Consider the following 17,629-nt stretch of genomic DNA (forward strand, 5'->3'; position numbering starts at 1 on the left):
CCACCCCAGAACCATTGTCATCATCCTTACCTACTTGGATCAGAGAACTGTATTCACTTCCTGATGCTTTGGCTTGCCCTTTTTTTGTCTTCCATCCTCAGGGGCTGTCATCATGTCAACTACAGCTTCGTAAGTGCCAAGTTCTTGATAAGCCTGATCTTGTGCATTATTGAATCAAATGCAGCAAATCCTGCATTGTTGTCAGGTTCTGTTTGTTTGCCATTTTGTTTTCCCAGGTTTTTTTTTGTCTTGCAAAGGAAGTTCCTTTAGGGAGGTAGCTTTTCTGGTTGAATGGCTGCTGAGTATTTCTGAACTACTGCACTCTCAAGCTGAATCAGGCCATTGTGTTTATTACCTGAACTGGGAATTAATGATACTTGAGAGTTCTTTGTTGTCCTTGAAGAGACACAGTTCATTCTGTTTGCTATGTGACTATGGTAATTTGGTTCTCAATAAAAGACAGTTTCCACACTAGTGGAAACCTTTGTATTCCGGAAGAATCTGCTGTGAGCAGCATAGGTTTTCCTTAGCCAGGTTCCCCGACCCCCCACATACACCCACCCCCCAGCAAAGAAAACAGCCTTCTTCCAGCTCCCCTGTATCCATCATCTTTACAGGGACAGGTTTCTCAAACAAACAGGAAACCTGTCAGAGGCAACAATGCCTTTCCTGTGTGTGGTGCTTTATAGTCAAACCACAAAGGCTGGGCCGGGTTACAGGGCAGTGCCATGGCACTAAACATCCTTATCTCTGTCCTACAGAGGAGGAGAGATTCCCCTGCTGGTATTAGAGATCTAGACTGCTGTCCAAATCAGCATGCAGAAAAACCCAAGTCAAGTCTTTTATTCAGATCATTGTAGTCTCATTTACAACCTCATCATTGCAAGACTGATTCCAATCACAGCAATGGAAAGACAAGAATGAGCATTCGGTTCAATCTGCAGGAGTTTGATCAGGCTGAGTTAGGCCCTGGCTACAAAGAGAAGGCTTCGGCCTCTACTGAGAATGAGCATTCACATGAACGACATTAACTTCTATTTTACAAGGATGCAAAAATCTCTTTAATTATATATCCATGTCTATATCTGGCTTATCTACACATGTAAGGAACCAATCCTAAAAGAGAATTTCTCCAGAGGGCATACATTATAGATACACACACACATATATATATCCAAGTTTCATGAACAAATTGTATACTAAATAAAACACAGCTTTACAGAAAACATTTGTTCTGAAAATATTTGTTCAGAAAATAAATGTACCCTGGGCAATGTTTTATCATGACTGGAAAGAGTAACATAAGACAGTCTGGCATCATAGCCTAGTGCCTAAATCTTGGCCTTGCATACACCAGGATCCCATATGGGCACTGTTTTGTAGCCTGGCTGCTCCACTTCCCATCCAGCTCCCTCCTTGTGGCCTGGGAAAACAGTAGAAGATGGCTCAAAAGCCTTGGGACCCTGAACCCACTTGGGAGATTCAGAAGAAGCTCCTGGCTCCTAGCTTCAGATCAGCTCAGCTCCAGCCACTGAAGTTACTTGAGGAGTCAGCCAGCAGACGGAAGACCCTTCTGTCTGTCTCTCCTTCTCTCTGTAAATCTGATTTTCCAATAAAAATAAATAAATCTATAATACAACTAGGGCCAGCACTGTGGCACACTGGTTAAGCTGAGGCTTACTGAGCCAATGTCCCATATGCATGCCAGTTTGACACTTTGCTTCTCCACTTCCAATCCAGCTCCCTGACAGTGCATCTGGGAGCAGAAAATGTATCCAGTGCTTGGATGTCTGCATCCACATGGGTGACCCATATGAAGCTCCAGGCTGCTGGTTTTAGACCAGGCCAGCTCCAGCCACTGCAACCATTTGGGGAATAAAGTAGTGAATGAAAGATCCCTTTCTCTCTAACTCTGTCTCTCAATTAAATAAAGCTTCAAAAAGAAAAAAAAATAGAGAAAATATTTCAACGCAATCCTTACCAACATACTCTTTAAAAACATGATCATTCCTGAGTTTGGTGATTGCAACATTTGAAAACCAAAACATTACCAGTGACAAGCAAGGAAGGAAAATATAAGGCAGCACTTTCTGTTTGACCTTTTTTTTTTAAGATTTATTTTATTTTTATTGGAAAGGTGGACATGCAGAGAGGAGAAGAGACAGGTAGGAAGATCCTCCAGTCTGATGGTTCACTCCCCGGGTGAGCGCAACGGCTGGCGCTGTGCCGATCCAAAGCCAGGAGCCCAGATCCTCTTCCAGGTCTCCCACACGGGTGCAGGGTCCCAAGGCTTTGGGTCGTCCTCGACTGCCCTCCCAGGCCACAAGCAGGGAGCTGGACGGGAAGTGGGGCCGCCGGGACTAGAACCGGCAACCATATGGGATCCTGACATGTGCAAGGCGAGGACCTTAACCACTATGCTATCACGCCGGGCCCCAGAGTTTGACCTTTAACATCAGGCAAATTTGTAATAAAACAATACATAGCAAATCCCAGCTTCCCTCACTAGGAAGTGTCTCCACGCTTTGGCTGTACTGAAAGTGTTAATCATCAAGGGTTCAGTTGTACAAGTTTGTATGGTCCTAAACGCTAAATACCATGGAGGCTCAGTAAATGTACTTGTATCCTATAAATTTTTAATGGGGTTCCCAGGATGGCAATCTGAAATGGCTACATGAAAAAATCAAATTTAAAAAAACTTACTGTGTGTGTTTGTGAAAACAAAATCTGTGAGAATATACAACAGAACACTTATTTTGTTTGAATGGTGACATAGTGACTAGTCGGTTTTTTTTTCTGTTTGGCTTGTTTGTGTCATACTACAAAAATGAGATGAATTGCTTATCTTTTCTTAGTTAAAAGCATATTTCTGTGAAGAGCATAATCAAGTATCTTTAGCAAGTCTATTATTAGAGAAAAGAGATTTTTACCTTCCCAGCTCAATGATTTCACTTTGTATCTCACTAGAAGATCACCCAGTAATCCCCCACATTGTTCACTGTTCGCACCCATGCTAGCAGGCATCTTCAGGTGCCCCCCAGCAAGCTGGAGCACAAATCCATGGCACTGCTTACCAAACAGTTGTTCTCCTACTGGTGGGTGTGAACTGAGCCTTTAGTTTTTGAGACTGAAGAATTCCTACATTGAAACCCCTCCCCCAGGCACTGCATGCTGCTGATCACACTTTGCTCAACTATGAATTAGGGCTGAGGGTCCTACTTCATGAGGGTTTTGCCAAGAGCCAGCATGCAACATGCAGGTGGTCGCTCTTCTCCATAGAAGAAACAGCCAGCCACCCTTCCCCACAGCTTGACCTTGTCAGTGTTAGCATCTCAGAAAGGCAAGCTCCCCTTCCGCACAACTCTGCCAACACAGAGGAAACAGCTTGTGCTCATTTGGTGTTGAAGGGATGAAAATGCATGCACCTCCAGACAATGCTTATTCAATTAGAAATATATATAAGCTAAGATCTGTATTTAGTTCAGCTGATTATAGTGATTTAGCAGCTGACTAAATAACTACTAAATCATAAATGGCACTGCTAATCTCTGAATAATTTAGTTTTTGCCCTGCTTACCCTTCTAATTTATTAACCACCGTATTCTTAGAGACCTTCTTCCTCTCTAAGATAATTAAGGCAATAAAATACTTCTTGGACAGTATTCATTTTGAGAGTCCTCACTATATCCAAATCTTTCCTCTTTCATTTTAACAATTTTCCAAGTCTTCCTCTGAAATTCTCAAGGTACAGAGTGAGCACTTGGCATGGTGGCTAGAATGCTGATGGCGACACTTGCATCCCATTTGGCACTGAGAGAGTGCCTGGGGGTTGAGTCGATGTTCCACCCTCCATTCCAGCTACCTGCCAACGCACATCCTGGAGGCAGCAGGTGGATGGCTCACAGAGTTGGTCTCTATCACCATGTGGGAGATGCAAATTCAGTTTCTAGCTCCTGAGAACAGGCTGATTATAATGGGCATTTAGAAAGAGAATCAGGAGGTGGGAGATCTGTCACTTTGCCTTTCAAATGAATAAGTTTATAAAATGGTCATGGCTAAAGCCAGAGGACTGTCAAATCAGGATGCCTGAGCTCAAATACCCAACTGCAGTGTCATATTCTGTGTCATGTTACTTAGATCAATAGTTTAATAAGACGACGACAGCATTTATGGTATAAAATATCTACCCTGATAAAATTGCTTAGGGCAGTGATCATGCAGTCTATGGTAAGGTGCCATTAGTATATGTGATCAATGTGATAAACCTGAAATATACTCCGTTAACATCAGCAAGTCTATCAGAATGGCAAACTGCCCACATATGTGATTTTGTTTCATGATAATCATTGTGAGAGGCACTGAAGGTACCTACAATTGTCATAGAGGAGAGAACAGGACGTACACAAATAGCCTCTGAAGACAGCCCTGCCTGGCAGGCATTACTGGAAGTTGAATGGCAGAGCGTAATTCTCTCCTGTGGAGAGACTTGGCTTAGGGGTTTCCAATAAACCAGTCACAACTAGTTGGTTCTGCCACCAGTCAAGTTCAGTCAGGTGTTTGAATGTAGAGTCCCTTGTTATGTCTTTTTAATCCCTGGTTTCTGCTCCTTTATTCCAACCTCCCCCAGTAGACGTCCCCACAAATATGGAGGTACTTGAGGCAGCCCAACAGAAGCCTGCTGTCCGAGGGGACACATCAGAACTGTCCCCTGACCATTATCTGGAAACTTGCTGAGCTGATAGAACCGTAAAGTTTCTCAGACATTCTTTGTTCCTCCCTGTCCTCCTGCGTGCACTCAAAATAAGGATCTCTGTGTGTGCCAGCCTTTGGTGACAGTTCTGTCACCAGGCTCAAGTGACACTGAGGATCAAATCTTGGCCTTTGAAGTTCATGGTTTCCACAAACTCAACTGGCATGTGGGCTGAGGATGAGCTTCACAGATGCTCAAAGGAATTTTCAACTTCCATAATGAAATGCCTTATGACCTAATTACCATGATGGTTCTGACTCACAAAAGACAAATTGCTTTAGCTGATAATTCAGAGGAAGTTCCTGAGCTACCCAGACCTCCTGCTAGTTCCTATCAAGAAAACGGGGTCCCAAATGCCAAATGAAACTGTTAAATACAGCTTGATAACAGGATGCTGGACCTGCTACCATTGTCTATACCTACAATGTCATGACACCTTAAATAGAAGAATGATGACCTTACAACTGTTGTTGAAGGACTAAACTATTGTAATAATTATTGTAATACTATAAGGGAACACAGTGGGCCGGAGGAGAAAAGGGGACGGTGGAAGGGAAATCCCTGAGCCTACACACCTGTATCATGGAAAACAAAACTTTAAAAATGGAGAGTATTCTAAGATGGTTGAATAGGAAATAGACATGCAGATTTTGGTCAGAAGAAGGTGGTGGAGGAGAGCTGGGGGAAGTACATCCCTAGGGGTATGTTTGAGAGAATCCTACAGGTAAAACACTGGGAACAGAGGAGAGACACTGAGGATATGTGAACACAGTAGTTATGCAGTGGCCAGCAGAAATACTACCAGCAGCTCCCTGTGACCTGGAGTTACAGGAGACTGTAGGTGAGCCATGTGCACACAGGCTGTCATAGCCAGGGCCACTGGTGAAACAATCTAGCAGACAGCACTAACTTCAGGCTTGCACTACTGCTTCAGTGGGGGTCAGGGTGTCCCCGGATCTATATAGAGGAAAATCACATTTCTTGTTCCAGTGCCCTACTTGGGAGCTCAGACCAGGGTGGAGTCAGTGTGGTTTTGAAGTCAGGGGTGGATGCAGCAGCTTTTCACACATTGCCTGACACAGAATCTTACAGAGGACAGTGACTTCGGGCTCAGAGTGGAGTCTGGGCAGGGGATAGGGCGGCCACAAATCAACATGGAAAAATATCCTCCTTCATCCCCTCCACCAACTTCAGGGAGGACAGGAACAACCTGTGTATAATGCCACCTACAGGTCAGGGGAAGTAAGTGGCAGCTGCAGACCTCATTAGCAACTGCACATTTGTGCAACCAGGGAATTTTAAGAGAGAAAGGTCGACACCCCCCCCCTACGGACTTTGAGTCTGCTTGCAGCTTGGCAGTGGGCTTCATACCCATTGGGGTATGGGCGTATGCACCCCTTCACATTGCTACAGGCTCAGCGGCGCAAAGTCCCACGGCTAGCATTCACAGGTAGCACCCAGTGTGGGGAAGTTCTGTCCACGGGTGTGGTAGCTTTGCAGTAATCTGTGGCTCCTTGGTTCCCACCGACTGTGGAAATCCTGAAGGTAAAGATTGGAAATTCTTGGCACGATAGGGTGTGATACAGAGTTGGGTCTCCGGGCATTCAATGTGTCCCACATTAAAAGACCAAGATTCCAGGTTGCCGAAGATATACTGTGGCTGCTCCACTTTCGATCTAGCTCCCTGCTTAAGGCCTACTCATACGGACACCACAGAGGTCCTCTGTGTAATCCATGTGCCAGCGTGAGGGTTGTAGTACTGGTGGGCTAACTCAGGGAATTCGTCACTATCAAATATAGGAAGTGTGCTTTCGATTATACTAACAGTTGTGATCACTCCTTTCCCTGTCAATAATAAGAGATGGGCCATGCCCAGAGTGGGTGTCACCAAGGACGCTCACACCACATGAAGCACTGGCCAGAGGACCCTAGCCTCAACCTAAATATTCCTCTCAATTTCCACTGACAGAGTCATTCCACTGAGCCAGAGAGCCACAATATAGAAAAAAAAGGCAGAGAAAAAAACAATGATTGTTTTCACACATACCGAAAAGCACAGACAGAAACCACAAGACATTCCCCAAAAAGAACGTAACCCACCAGTATTAGAATGTGAAGATGAAGCCATAGTGTATGCGAACAGCCCCAAGATGGAAAAAGACTTAACCAGCAAGATACCATTCAAAATAACAGAGAAAAGTATGAAATATCTGGGAATAAATCTAACCAAAAATGTAGAAGACTTATTTGAAGAAAACTACAAACTACTTAAAAAAGAAATTGAACAAGACCTCAAAAGATGGAGTAACATCCCATGCTCCTGGATAGGTAAAATCAATATCATTAAAATGTCTATACTGCCAAAAGCAATATATACATTCAACGCAATCCCAATCAAACTGCCCAAAACATTCTTCATGGAACTGGAAACAATGATCCAAAGGTTCATCTGGAAGCACAAAAAACCACGGATAGCTAGAACTATCCTGAAGAACAGGAAGTTAGCAGGGGGAATCACAGTTCCGGACCTCTGGACATACTATAGGGCAGTGGTTATCAAAACAGCGTGGTACTGGCACAAAGATAGAGAGGAAGACCAATGGAGCAGAATAGAAATGCCAGAAGGAAACCCACACAGATACAGCCAAATAATCTTTGACAAAAAGACAAACGACAACCCAGGCAAATGGGAAGGTCTGTTCAATAAAAGCTGTTGGGTTGATAGCCTGCAGAAACAAAAAAATAGATCCACATCTCTCACCATACACTAAGATCAGATCTAAATGGATAACAGATCTAAACCTACATCCAGAAACCTTCAAACTTTTGGAAGAAAATGTTGGAAACACACTGGAACACTTAGGGGTAGGCCCTCACTTCCTAAAAAAGACTCCAGATGCAGTAGAAATCAAGACCAAAATAAACAATTGGGACCTCATCAAACTAAGAAGCTTCTGTACAGCTAGAGAAACAATCAACAAAGTAAAAAGGCAACCCACAGAATGGGAGAAGATCTTCGCACACGACATAGGTGATAGAGGGCTAATATCCAGAATATACAAAGAGCTACAAAACAACCAAAATGTCAAAACAAACAAGCCACTCAAGAAATGGGCACGGGAAATGGGCAGACACTTCACAAAGGAACAAACCCAAATGGCAAATAAACATATGAAAAAATGCTCAAGTTCCCTGGCAATAAGGGAAATCCAAATTAAAACATCAATGAGGTACCACCTAACGCCAGTAAGACTGGCCCACATGAATAAAAGCACCAACGACACTTGTTGGCGAGGTTGCGGGGAAAAGGGAACCCTACTCCACTGCTGGTGGGGCTGCAGGCTGGTACAGCCTCTATGGAAATCAGTATGGAGAATATTCAAACAACTCAAATTCAACATACCGTATGATCCAGCAATAGCACTCCTAGGAATATATCCAGAACACTTGTTCTATGAGAAACCAACATGCACTCCTATGTTCATAGCAGCACAATCAGTAATTGCAAAAACATGGAAACAACCAAAATGCCCATCAACAGAGGATTGGATAAGAAAGCTATGGTTCATCTACTCCATGGAATACTACTCAGCTATTAAAAAAAACAAAATGCAGTTCTTTGTGGCCAAATGGGCCAAACTGGAAACCATAATGCTAAGGGAAATGAGCCAATCCCAAAAGGTTAAATACCACATGTTTGCCTTAATTTAAGATGATATGATGTTATGTATAACATGTTATGTTTTGAATGTTATATGTTGTGTATAAAATAAAATTGAAGTATAGGTGAGGTGGTCACAGAAGGTGGCTGGGAACCCGCATTTACTTTTAACATATTGGTTACTCATTACTATGTCAATTAATTCCATAATGATGTAAATTTTTGCTGATGGTATGTTGGAGCTTTCAATTGACTGGGATGATACTCTGCTGGCTCTGTCATCAGACCAGAGAGGGTATACCTAAGAAGCCGTTGAACTTGACGGGACAATAAGATGCTGGACTCTATGTTTGGTATACGCTTGCAATGGGGAAATCTCAACTGAACTTGAGCTGTGGTTATGCAACAAGGTGGAGGAATCCACCATGGTGGGAGGGTTTGGGGAGGGGTGGGAGAACCCAAGTATCTATGTAACTGTGTCACATAATACAATGTAATTACTGAAGTTAAACAATAAATAATTAAAAAAAAAAAAAAGAATGTGAAGATGAAAAGGCTGATAAAATTTGTAAAAATTGAATGGAGAAAACAATCACAAAATTATCCAAAAGCACACAGAAACAAATCATTGAAATTAAAAAACCATACATGATGTAGATGATGAATTCTGCAGATTGAGCTTCAGAAGAGAAATCATATAGAAATATTAGAAATGAAGAGTTCAGCATGCCAAATAGAAAATACAGCAGCAAGTGTATCAACAGGCTGGGAGAAGCAGAAGAAGGAATATCTGAGACAGAAGACAAACCTCTGAAATTACCTCAAACTGACAAAAAAAAAAAAAAAAAAGTAAGAAAACCTAAGAGCAATGTTCAAGATGTACAAAACACTATCAAGCAATCACAAAAGCATATCTTAGGAGTTTCTGAATGTGCAGGAAGAGAAAATGGATTAAAAGGCCTATTCAGTAAAATAGCAGAAAATTCACCTAATATGGAAAAAGGGACATTCAAGAACAGGAAATACATAGAATTCCCAACAGACATGATTTTTTTTAAAAGATTTTATTATTATTGGAAAGCTGGATATACAGAGAGGAGGAGAGACAGAGAGGAAGATCTTCCATCCGATGGGTCTCCCACGCAGGTGCAGGGTCCCAAAGCATTGGGCCGTCCTCGACTGCCTTCCCAGGCCACAAGCAGGGAGCTGGATGGGAAGTGGAGCTGCCGGGATTAGAACTGGCGCCCATATGGGATCCCAGGGCTTTCAAGGAGAGGACTTTAGCCGCTAGGCCACGCCGCCGGGCCCCTCAACAGACATGATTAGAAACTATGACACATTGTAGTCAAACTTCAAAAAATAAAATATAAGAAAGAAAAGATTCTAAAATATGCATGAGAGAAATGCCAGGGTATCTTCAGAGGATCCCCAACTAGAGTAAAAGTCAATTTCTCATTAGAATCACTAGTCTAGGAGAGAATGCAGAGACACAGTCCAGGCTGTAAAAGAAACTGCCAACCGAGACTACTGCACCCAGCCAAGTTCTCAAACCTTCCAAAACACACAGAAACTGAAAGCCCCTGCCCCACCCATCCAGCTTTATGAACAATGCTTAAGTATGTGCTACGCACGGAAGTCCAGAAGGACACTCAGCTTACGTGCTAAGCCTCTGTCTAAGCACTAGTGTTAGTGTACTAGCTGCTCCACTTCTGATCTAGCGCCCTGGAAAAGCAGTGGAAAATGGCCCACTCCTTAGGCCCCTGTACCCATGTGGAATACCTGGAAGAGATTTCTGGCTCCTGACTTCAGGTTGGCCCAACTCCAGCCATTGTCGCACTTGGGAAGTGAACTAGAAGATGGAAGATCTCACTCTCGGTTTCTCCTTTTGTTTACTATGCCTTTCAAATACAAATAAATCTTTTTGGGGCCTGACACAAAAAAAATCTTTTTTTTTTTTTTTTGGCCCAGCAGCTAAAGTCCTCTCCTTGAATGTGCCAGATCACATATGAGTGCTGTTTCTAATCCCAGCGGCCCCACTTCCCACCCAGCTCCCTGCTTGTGGCCTGAGGAAGCAGTGGAGGACGGCCTAAAGCCTTGGGACCCTGCACCCACGTGGGAGATCTGGAGGAAGTTCCTGGCTCCTGGCTTCAAATCAGTGCAGCTCCAGTCATTTTGGTCACTTTGGGTGTGGAATCATCGGACGGCAGATCTTCCTCTGTTTCTCCTTCTCTCTGTATTTCTAACGTTGCAATAAAAAAATAAATCTTCCAAAAATAAATAATTGAATCTTTTTTAAAAATGGCCAGGCTATTTGCTGCATAAAAGAATCACACCTCATCTTAAATTAAGGCAAACATGTGGTATTCTTATCTAATCCTCTGTTCATGGGCATTTTGGTTGCTTCCATGTTTTTGCAATTACTGATTGTGCTGCTAAGAGCATAGGAGTGCATGTTGGTTTCTCATAAAACAATTGTTCTGGATATATTCCTAGGAGTGCTATTGCTGGATCATATGGTATGTTGAATTTGAGTTGTTTGAATATTCTCCATACTGATTTCCATAGAGGCTGTACCAGCCTGCAGCCCCACCAGCAGTGGAGTAGGGATCCCTTTTCCCCGCAACCTCGCCAACAAGTGTTGTTGGTGCTCAAAAGGTTAAATACCACATGTTTGCCTTAATTTAAGATGATATGATGTTATGTATAACATGTTATGTTATGAATGTTATATGTTGTGTATAAACTAAAATTGAAGTGTAGGTGAGGTGGTCACAGAAGGTGGCTGGGAACTCGCATTTACTTTTAATATATTGGTTACTCATTACTATGTCAATTAATTCCATAATGATGTAAATTTTTGCTGATGGTATGTTGGAGCTTTCAATTGACTGGGATGATACTCTGCTGGCTCTGTCTTCAGACCAGAGAGGGTATACCTAAGAAGCCGTTGAACTTGACTGGACAATAAGATGCTGGACTCTATGTTTGGTATACGCTTGCAATGGGGGAATCTCAACTGAACTTGAGCTGTGGTTATGCAACAAGGTGGAGGAATCCACCATGGTGGGAGGGTTTGGGGAGGGGTGGGGAGAACCCAAGTACCTATGAAACTGTGTCACATAATACAATGTAATTAATGAAGTAAAATAATAAATAATTAAAAAAAAAAAAGAATCACACCTCACCAACAAAATATACGCAAAATAAAAGTGGAAGAATGAAAAAACATACTCTGTGGCATATAGCCATTCTAAGATCAGACAAAGTAGACTTTAACACAAACACTATTAAAAAGAGATGAAAAAAGGAATCATAATTATCAACGGATCAGTTCGACAAGAAGAAGTGACTATTTTACATGCGCACAATACCAGGGCACCTGGGTATTTAAAACAATCATTAATGGCTCTAAACAGAAACATAGGCCCCAAACACTAACAAGTGGGGATCACAACACCCTGCTTTCCTCATTGGAGAGATGGACTAGGTAGAAAATTATAAAGAAACAGCACAACTATAATGCACAGATGAGGAATTCACATTCTTTCCATCCGTTCGTGGAACCTGCCCTAAGACCACATTGAAGGCCATAAAGTTTCAGAAAATTCAAAAGCACTGAAATCACCTCATGTCTTTTTTGACCACCATGGATTGGGGCTGGACAAGAACAGCTCAAATTCTAAAAAAAATATGCAAGTATATGGAGACTGAACAATACACTAATGAATGGACAGTGGGTCATAGGAGAAATACAAAAGGAAATTTAAAAATTCCTGGAAGCAAATGAAGAGGACAGCAAAACCTCAAAATTTGTGGAATATAACAGCTGTGTTAAAAGGGAAGCTCATCACAATTAGCACCCATATTAAAAACATCAAAAAGGCATTAGATATTACTTATAGTGCATCTTAATGACCTAAAAAAAAATCAAACCAAATTTAAAGTTAGTGCAAAGAAATAAAATTAGAGAATAAACAAAATTGAAATTCAAAAGATATATAAAAATCGCCGTGAGGAGAACCGGTGCCATGGCAGAGCAGGTTAAGCTTTCACCTGTGTTGCCAGTATCCCATATGGGTGCTGGTTCAGTATCAGTGGCTCTACTCAAGTAGAGTCCTTGTAATGGCCTGGGAAAGCAGCAGAGGAGGGCCCAAGTTCTTAAGCCCCTGAACCCATATGGGAAACATGGACTAAACTCCTGGCTCCTAGCTCCTGGCTCCTAGCTTCAGAGCAGCTAATTTCCAGGCATTGTGTCCACTTGAGGAATAAATCAGTGGATGGGAAGATCTCTTTCTCTGTCTCTCCTCCTCTCTCTCTCTCTGAAACTCTGCCTCTCAAATAAAAATAAATCTTTAAAAATATCACTAACATGTGGAATCAACCCTGATGTCCACCAGATTACCGGATTAAATGATGTGCTATACATATACTTCAGAATACTACTCAGTCATAAAAAATATCATCTTTCGGGCCTGGCTCAGTGGCCTAGCGGCTAAAGTCCTCGCCTTGAACGCCCCAGGATCCCACGTGGGCGCTGATTCTAATCCCGGCAGCTCTACTTCCCATCCAGCTCCCTGCTTGTGGCCTGGGAAAGCAGTCGAGGACGCCCCTCTGCTTTGGGACCCTGCACCCGTGTGGGAGACCCAGAAGAGGTTCCTGGTTCCCGGCTTCGGATCAGCACAGCAACGGCCATTGCGGCTCACTTGGGGAGTGAACCATCAGACGGAAGATCTTCTCTGTCTCTCCTCTCTGTATATCTGACTTTGTAATTAAAATAAATAAAACTTAAAAAAAAAAATAAGATCTTTCACAACTAAATGGATGCAACTGGAATCCATTATGCTTAATGAAATATGCCACTTGCCACAATATAAATATTTGCTTTCCCTAATCTGTGACAACTAATACATAAAGTACAAAAATATAGTATGTAGGTTCAAGAATCACATTCTGGGATTTGATTATTAGGTACAGCCTTTGTTTATACAATTAAGACATAGATTTTTGCTTTTTGAAAATTTTTTGTTCTGTGTTGTTAGTTCCTTCTTGCCAGGTTTTTATATCTTCACTTAATGATATGTTAAACCTGTAATTGTGAAAAGAAATGTAAGCATGCTATTGTAAAATCTGGGGGGGTGGGGAGGAAGAAATTCAGGGAGGAGAAGGGTAAACAGGGAATAGGCAGGAGGGCAGTACAGGGTAGGAAGGGCAGCAGAAAAGAACCTTAAGTACCTTGCAATATACCTAGCCAAAAATGGGAAAGTTCTCTACAATGAAAAACACAAAACTTTAAATAGAAGACATTAAAGGTAGAGAAATCTGTCATGCAGGTGGGACCACAGAGTCAACATCACAAACTGTTCATAAGCACAACTGTCCAAAAGCACTCTACAGATTCAACATGATCTCAATCAAAATCCCAACATCATTCTTGTCAGAACTAGAAAACAGAACGTAAAAATTTACGTGGAAGCACAAGAGATCCCAAACGGCCAAAGCCATCTTAAACAATAAAAGCAAAGCTGTAGGAATTGCATTTCCAGATTTCAGTACATACTACAGGATAGTGATAATTGAAATAGTCTGGTACTTGTACAAAAACAGGGAAGAAGATTAACAGAACAGAATAGAACTCTCAGAATTAGGCCTACACTGGGCCCAGCACTGTGGCCTGGCGGCTAAAGTCCTCGCCTTAAACACACTGGGATCCCACGTGAGTGCCGGTTCTAATCCCGGCTGTTCCACTTCCCATCCAGCTCCCTGCTTGTGGTCTGGGAAAGCAGTCGAGGATGGCCCAAAGCCTTGGGTTCCTGCACCCGTGTGGGAAACCTGGAGAAGGTTCCTGGCTTCTGACTTCGGATCAGCTCCAGCTCTGGCAGTTGCGGCTCACTTGGGGAGTGAATCATCGGGTGGAAGATCTTCCTCTCTGTTTCTTCTCCTCTGTATATCTAACTTTGTAATGGAAGTGAATAAATCTTTTTTTAAAAAATAATTAATAATTGAGCCTACACATCTTCAGCCAACTAGCTTTTGACAAGAGAACTGCAAACTACCGATGGAGAAAAGGTAGCCTCCTCAACAAATGCCATTGGGAAAATTGAATGTCCACTTGAAGAAATAAGAAGCAAGATCACTATCTTTGGCTTTACACAAAAACCAGGCAAATAAAGTAAGGATGTAACCAACAGAATGGAAGAAAATCTTTCCATTTAATCCAACAGATAGGGCACTGATATCTAAAACTTCCAAAGATCTCCAGAAACTCAACAGTAGCAAAACAAACAACCCTGCCAAGAAATGGGCAAAAGAAATGAACAGATCTTTCTCAAAAGAGTAAATTCAGAAGGCTAATAGCCACATGAAAAACTGCTCAGGTTCGCCAGCTGTTATTCAAATGCAAATAAATGCAGATTGTTAAACTTGTAACTTATACTAATGGACTATACTTTTGCGAAAATCTAGGAAAAATGGTGAGAGAGGAAAATGGGAAGGGAGAGGGATGAATCCCTAAATGTATAAAACTGTATCATGGAAAATAAAAATTTTGCAATGCAAAGTATTTTAATCTGGGTGGACAAAACCGTGATCTAGTGGTCTGAACCTTCACCTGAGTTATCAGCATCCCATATGGACACCAGCTCATGTTCCAGCTGCTCCACTTGTGATCCAGCTCCCTGCTAATAACCCGGGACCCCTGGGAATGCAGTGGATGATGGCTGAAGTCCTAGGGTCCTGTATCCTCTTGGGAGACCCTGAAGCTCCTGGCTCCTGGCTTCAGATCAACTCACCTCTGGCTGTTGCAGCCACTTGGGGAGTAAACCAGCAGATGGAAGATGTCTCTGCCTCTCCTCTCTGTGATTCTGCATTTCAAATAAAAATAAACCTTAAAAAATAATGATTTGAAAGACAGAGACTGAGAAATAGAGAGACCTACCATATACTGATTTACTCCTCAAATTCCCACACAGCCAGGCCTGAGCCAGGTCAAAGTCAGGAATCCAAAATTCAATTCAGGACTCCTGCACAGGTAGCAAAACCTGATTACTAGCCATCATCTGCTGTTTCCCAAAGGTACATCAGCAGGAAGCTCAACTGGAAACAAAGTGGCCAGGACTCAAGTCAGTCTTTCCTACAAAGGACCTGGCATTCAAAGTAACAATGTAACATTTGTATCAGATCCTACTCCCTAGGGGTAGATTTTTCTTTTCTTTGAGATTTGCTTATTTGTTTGAAAAGTAGAGTTACAGAGAGAAAAGGACAGACAGATCTTCTATCCATTGGTTCACTTTTCAAATGGTCACAAAGGCAGAAGTTGGGCCAGTTAAGGCCGAGGACCTGAAATTTCATCTGGGTCTTCCACGTAAGCAGCAAGGGCCCAATGTCTTTCCCAGGCACATTAGCAGGAAGCTGGATCAGAAGCAGAAGATTAGGGATTTAAACCCGCACCCAGATAGGATTCCTGACGTCGAAGGCAGTGGCTGTAACCACCATGTCATAATGGCCCACCTTGTCACTCTGCTTTCAAATGAAGTCTTTTTTAAAGCCTTTTCTTTTTCTAAAGATTTATTCATTTTTATTTGAAAGACAAAGTTACAAAGAAAAGAGACATTCACATACATAGAAAACTTTCATCATCTGGTACACTCCCCAAAGGGCTGCAATGACCAGAGCCAGGCTGGTTGGAAGCAAGGAGGTTCATCTGGGTCTCCCTTGTGCATTCAGTTGCCCAGGCACTTGGGCCATCTTCCATTCAGGCCATCAACAGGGAGCTGAACCAGAAGACATGGTGGAAAATCTATATAAATGTGGATTTCATCTATCAAGTGGACAGGTTCCTTTCTGTTAAATTTTGAAATGCCCTTTACTTTCTGCCTGTTCCTGTTCCCTCTCCAGCATCCCTAATTAGTTAAATTTTGTCTGGTACTCCTCATCATTCTGTGGTATCAACATTGCAGTATCAACATCAGAACTCTGCCTTCTCTGTCTTTGAATGACATCATAGTTGTTTAAGTGGGACTATATATTCAAAGTATGAAGTATTACATTAGAACATGCTAGCATTTTCTTAGAACCACAATTATTTCAGATTTTTAGATCATCACATTTCTCCACTGTACCCTACATGCTCCAGGAAACTTTTGGAATGAAGTGTCTTGTTTCCTCATTTGTTTTCTCTCTCCTTTTTTTCTCCCCTCTCCCGGACTCCACCTTCTTCCTTTGTTCTTGGGCTTCGATAGATTTTGTTTAGTTATTTTGAATGAAATATATAAAATGACTTCCAGATGTTTTAGGAGTAAAGCTTAGGGCCCAGCACGGTGGCCTAGCAGCTAAAGTCCTCGCCTGGAATGCGCCAGGATCCCATATGGGCACTGGTTCTAACCCGGCAGCTCCACTTCCCATCCAGCTCCCTGCCTGTAGTCTGGGAAAGCAGTTGAGGATGGCCCAAAATCTTGGGAACCTGCACCCGTGTGGGAGACCTGGAAGAGGTAAGTTCCTGGTTCCCGGCTTCAGATGGGCGCAGCACCAGCTGTTGCAGTCATTTGGGGAGTGAATCAGGGTGGAAGATCTTCCTCTCTGTCTCTCCTCCTCTCTGTATATCTGACTTTGCAATAAAAATAAATAAATCTTCCAAAAAAAAGCTTAATCTAAAGTTGATTGGTTGTTTAGAGAAATTTTGCCAGCAGTTGTCAGCTTAACATTTCTAATTCTGTATAGTTATGCAACCCACTTAAAATTTAAAAGTATTGAACTTCTCTTGCCTCAGAGAAGTAAATATTATCCTTCAACAAAATTAATTCTACTTAGACAAAATTAGATGTACTGTATTACCAAATAAAAACATCAAATTTATTTAACTTGTGCTGCTCCTTACATAACTTTATAGTGTTTGTTAATAATATTAATTTACTTCCTCTTATCACAAATATGAGCTCTCTCTATTCAAAGCATAATCAACAGCAACATGAGGTTAAGGCTTAAAGACTATCTTTGATCCTTCTATTTATTCAGTTCTAGCCATGCCTCCATTTGCTTCAATACTACGTTAAAAGGGGCTTTTTTAGTTGATAACATAGCATTTTTTTTTACTGTTCTCATTTTGCTTTTCCTCTCTAACTCTCCAAAACGCCAATTCACTTTTCCATTTATCTCAAAGATAACTTTCTGTTTATATTATCTTTCTATTTATATCAAGGAAAAAGTCTCACACTGGTGGTAAT

This window comes from Ochotona princeps, chromosome 5 (genome assembly GCF_030435755.1).
Source record: "Ochotona princeps isolate mOchPri1 chromosome 5, mOchPri1.hap1, whole genome shotgun sequence".
Classification (NCBI taxonomy): domain Eukaryota; kingdom Metazoa; phylum Chordata; class Mammalia; order Lagomorpha; family Ochotonidae; genus Ochotona; species Ochotona princeps.